We start from the raw sequence: 5,225 nt of genomic DNA, 5'->3' as shown, positions 1-5,225 counted from the left end.
TAATAGACTTTTCTGATTTTGCCCACGTTTCGAATAGCCAAAAGATGCAGCAGAGGGGCAGGATTCATTTGGTCTCAATATAATTAAGGACTGTTTGGCTCCAATAACCCGGTCCACGTACAAATCCAACTATTACTACGAACCAGAAAATTTAGATGTCTATCAATTTAACCACTTAAAATAAATTTTCGTAATTTTAAGAAATTTAGATAAGAAGTAGAATAAAAATATATGTTCTAAAACTAGAATAGCGATAAATAAGAAAGAAAAAGAGCGCGTCGAAAAAGAAAAGGGTTGAAAAATAAAAGACGTCGAAAAATAAGAAAAATAAAAAAAATGACTTATAGAACTTAAAAACACTCGACTAACCCAACCTTATTACTATCACTAACTTAAAATTATAATCGCAAATTGAGATTACTAATTGGAATGATAATTGATACATAGGTAAAAGGCGTCGAAAAATAAAAATAAGAAAGTAGCGCGTTGAAACTTAAAAAGGCACTAAAAACTAAAAACTAAAAATTAAAAGTTGCTTCTAAAAATATTAAAGCTTACAAGTAAAACTATATCCCAAATGGCAATAACTTAAAAAGAAACTAAAACTTAAAAAGGCGTCGCAAAATTCTAAAGCACCTATATCTTAGTCTAAAGAAAAAGCACTTAAGGGATTTTACGGCAAAGCCTAAAAATCTAGAAGTAAAAATAACTATGGCAAAAACTAAGTTTAAAACTAAAAACGAGCGAAAAATAAAAAAATTACGCTAAAACAATTAAATAGGGACAAAATATAAAAATATATACTAAAAGTTGTAAAAAGTACAATTTTTATAAAAATATTATTTTTATATTATTTATTTTATAAAACTATTAATTTTACAATTTAATTAAACTAATTTAACTAAATATATAAATTAAATAAAAAAGAAACTTAAAACTAATTATAATAATAAGTAATTTAGGGTTAATAATAATAATAATTAATAATTACTCCGTAATTAATGCTGATTAGGGTTCCTGTCACGTGTGTCAGGGAGGCTCCACGAGTTGCGGTATTCGAAGCTGAAAACTCCGCGAGTCGCGGGGTTCTTAAATTCAACTCTGGTACAGTTTTTAATTCGACGCGTTTTTTTTTATATTTTCTGTTTTAAAAACTAAATAAAATACTTATATAAAAAAAAACTTATATTTAAAAACTAAAATAAAAATAGAACTACTGAATAATTTTATAAATAAAAATCTTAAAACTAGATTTATATATATATATATATATATATATATATATATATATATATATATATATATATATATATATATATATATATATATATATATATATATATATATATTTCGGTTTTTGATTTTATATTTTAAATAAACACAAACTATTTAAATAAAACTTATAATTTTTATAAAATAAAAATAAAGAAACTTTATAAAACTTAAATATTTAACAAAATCTTAAAAATATTTATATTTATATTTTTAGTTTACTTTTATTAAACTGGTGTAACCCAGGTTATCGACTGCGTGTAACCCAAGCTTAAATATTATTATTAGGCAGTGTACATAATTTCACCCCTGTTTTAATAATTCTTAGTGGCTATTAATCCATTCCCGTGTCCGGTTAAATGAACGATTATTCGTACATATAAATACCCCGCCCATCGTGTCCGATCGAGTGTATATGGTAATTTATAGGGACGTCCAATTGTAAATCTTTATATTAAAATTAACAAACTATCATTTAGTTAAACAAATATAAAGCCCATTAATAATCCATAGTCTAATTTCCACAAGTGTCGTTCTTTTGTCCAAACCCCAATTATGGTACAAAGCCCAATTACCCAATTTTAGTAATTAGCCCAACATCATGATTACTTCGTTTTAAATAAGCATAATAATAACTTAGCTACGAGACATTAAATTAAAAAGGTTGAACATAACTTACAATGATTAAAAATAGCGTAGCCTTACACGGACAGAATTTCGACTTACACCCTTACAACATTCGCTAACATACCCTTATTATTAGGATTAAAATTAAAATTAAAATTAAAATATAAATTATAAATATAAATATTACGTATAGATAGATGGATGGATATATATTTATATTAAAATTCGTCGAACTGCGTTGGCTTTTATAGGCATTTTCATTTTTTGGGGCTCCGCGAGTCGCGGTACTTTTAGCCTTCGAACTCCGCAAGTCACGGAGTTCGTTTTTACAGCTCATTCAGCCTTGGCTCTTTGTTTGCCGACGATTTTAAATAATAATATAATATATATATAATTTTTAAGAATTATTTATATATTATATTATATTCATGTGCATAGTTGACTTGTAATTTTTAGTCCGTTGCGTCGAGCGTTGAGAGTTGACTCTGGTCCCGGTTCTGGATTTTCGAACGTCCTTGCGTACAATATAATATATTGTACTTTGCGTTTTGAATCTTGTACTCTTGTAATTTCGAGACGTTTCTTATCAATAATTGGAACCTCTTTGATTGTATTTTGTACTTTTGAGCTTTTTGGTCATTTGCGTCTTCAATTCGTCGAATCTGTCTTTTGTCTTCACCTTTTAATATTTAAACGAATATCACTTGTAAATAGAACAATTGCAACTAAAAGCTTGTCTTTCTTGAGGAATAATGCTATGAAATATATGTTCGTTTTTAGCATTATCAATAGTAACAGCCGAGAGTTCTTCCATTTTCTTTCTATTAGTGATTAGATCTTTCAAGAATTTAGCATATCTAGGCATTCCTGAAATCACATCAATGAAAGGAAGATTTACATTTATTTGTTTAAACATATCCAAGAATTTGGATTGCTCGGATTCAAGTTTCTCTTTTCTCATTTTACTCGGGTAAGGAAGTGGTGGTTGGTATGGTTTAACATAAGGTTTAGCCTTAACTGTGTTATCTTCATTAACCTTCTCAACTACCGGTTCTGTTTCCTTTTCTTGCTCAGGTTGTGGTTCTTGTGGAGTAGGAATAGCTTCATCAGAAATTACAGGCATTTCAGGTGGTTTAAGTGTAATACCACTTCTTGTGGTAATGGTTTTAGCTGTTTTATTCCGGGGGTTAGCATTTGTATCACTAGGTAAACTTCCCGGTTTCCTTTCACCTATTAACCTTTCTAGGTTACTTACTTCTTGTTCAAGATTTTGAATAGAAGCTTGTTGATTTCTAAATGCTTGAGCATTTTGTTCATTGGTTTGTTTCTGAGATGTGAAAACTGAGTTTGAGATTCAACTAGCTTTGTCATCATGTCTTCTAAATTTGGCTTTTTATCATCGGTTTGTGGTGGTTTGTTTTGAAAAATAGGTCTTTGCTGATTGTAAGTATTGTTGGATACTTTTTGATTGCTTGGACCTTGTTGGTTGTTGTACGGAACATTTCGGTTATAATTCTGATTTTGATTGTAGATTGGTCTTGGCGGTTGATAATTATTCTGATAATTATTTCCAGGCCTTTGGTTTATGTATGCAACATTCTCTCTTTGTTCCATTGTTAGTTCAATACTGAGACAATCTTTTGTTAAATGTGGTCCTCCACACTGCTCACAACTAATTCTTATTGAGTGGATATCTTTAGTCATCTTTTCCATTCGTCTCTCGACAGCATCTATCTTTGCGGAAATGGAATCTAAGTCATGGCTAGAATCGACTCTAGCTGCTTTAGATGATCTAATGATATCTTTTTCTTGGTGCCACTCATATGAGTGGGAAGCAGTGTTATCAATAATTTTGTAAGCGTCAGTTGTGATTTTCTTCATAATGGAACCACCGGCTGCTATATCGATGTCTTTTCGTGTAGTGATGTCGCATCCTTGGTAGAATATTTGTACTATTTGACAGGTGTCTAAACCATGTTGCGGACATCCTCTTAATAACTTTTCAAATCTTGTCCATGCTTCATATAAAGTTTCATTTAGTTTTTGTGTGAACGTAACAATTTCTCCTTGGAGTCTCACGGCTTTAGATGCCGAAAAGAATTGTTTAAGAAATTTTTCAACTAAAACATCCCATGTATCAATCGCCCCTTCAGGTAACGATTCTAACCAATCTTTGGCTTCTCCCTTTAATGTCCAGGGAAATAACATTAGATATATCTGTTCATCCTCCACTTCTCGGATTTTAAATAGTGTACAGATACTATTAAAGGTATGAAGATGTTCAATTGGATCTTCCTTCGGTGTACCACTAAATTGGCATTGATTAGTTACCATGTATAGGATTTGTCCTTTGATTTCATAATCTGGTGCATTAATGTCTGGTGGAGTGATTGCGTGACCTTGGCCAGTGCGTTTAGCTCTCATTCGGTCTTCCATACTTAGAGGTTCTAGATTTTCTCTGATTGAATTTGTTGAATCTGAATCACTAGAGGATTCTGATTTAATGGTAGGTTCCTCAACAATCTCTGTTTGAATTATTGGTGGTTCCGGAGGAAAGATTAGTGGTTCAGGATCTCTGAATTGTCCCTGAATATCCTCCGGGTTCTCAATTGTGAGGTCGGGTTCAAAAAGTAGATTATCGGAAATTTGAATTGGAGTACTTGTTCGACTGGATGACGATTCTAAAGAAAAATCAACGGTGACAATATTTGCTAGATGTATTGATCGAGTTACAGGTGGTGAACGTACAAAAGGTGGTGAACGTTTTGCTCGGTGCATTCACTTAATAACCTATTAGTTATAAAAGATAAAAATTATTTAAGTTATCAAATTAATAGACTTTTCTGCTCTTACCCACATTTCGAATAGCCAAAAGATGCAGCAGAGGGGCAGGATTCGTTTGGTCTCAATATAATTGAGTACTGTTTGGCTTCAATAACCCGGTCCACGTACAAATCCAACTATTACTACGAACTAGAAAATGGATGTCTATCAATTTAACCACTTAAAATAATTTTTCGTTTTGAAATTTTAGAGAAGAAATAGAAAAAAATTCTATGTCCTATAAACTAGAGTGTCGAGAAACAAGAAAGAAAAAGATTGCGCGTCGAAAAATGTCGAAAAATAAAAGGTAGAAAAATAATAGGCGTCGAAAAATAAAAATAAGAAAGTAGCGCGTCGATACTTAAAAAGGAACTAAAAACTAAGAATTAAAAGTTGCGTCTAAAATATTAAAGCTTAAAAGAAAAACTATATCCCAAATGGAAATTACTTAAAAAGTACTAAAATATTAAAAGCGGCGTCGCAAAATTCTAAGGCACCTAAAT

At 30.9% G+C, this 5,225-nt stretch overlaps 1 non-coding gene across 1 annotated transcript; it reads left to right on the top strand.

Moving 5' to 3' along the window:
* Window positions 1–3,868: 3,868 nt before the first annotated feature.
* On the top strand, window positions 3,869–3,975 carry LOC139856522 (small nucleolar RNA R71). The gene has a single exon (XR_011761999.1). It is a non-coding gene; the product is annotated as a small nucleolar RNA R71 (small nucleolar RNA).
* The last annotated feature ends 1,250 nt before the right edge of the window (window positions 3,976–5,225 follow it).

This window comes from Rutidosis leptorrhynchoides, chromosome 6 (assembly GCF_046630445.1).
Source record: "Rutidosis leptorrhynchoides isolate AG116_Rl617_1_P2 chromosome 6, CSIRO_AGI_Rlap_v1, whole genome shotgun sequence".
In the NCBI taxonomy this organism is placed as follows: domain Eukaryota; kingdom Viridiplantae; phylum Streptophyta; class Magnoliopsida; order Asterales; family Asteraceae; genus Rutidosis; species Rutidosis leptorrhynchoides.
The sequence above is the reverse complement of the archived record's forward strand: the minus strand, read 5'-3'. Positions and strand labels throughout refer to the sequence as shown.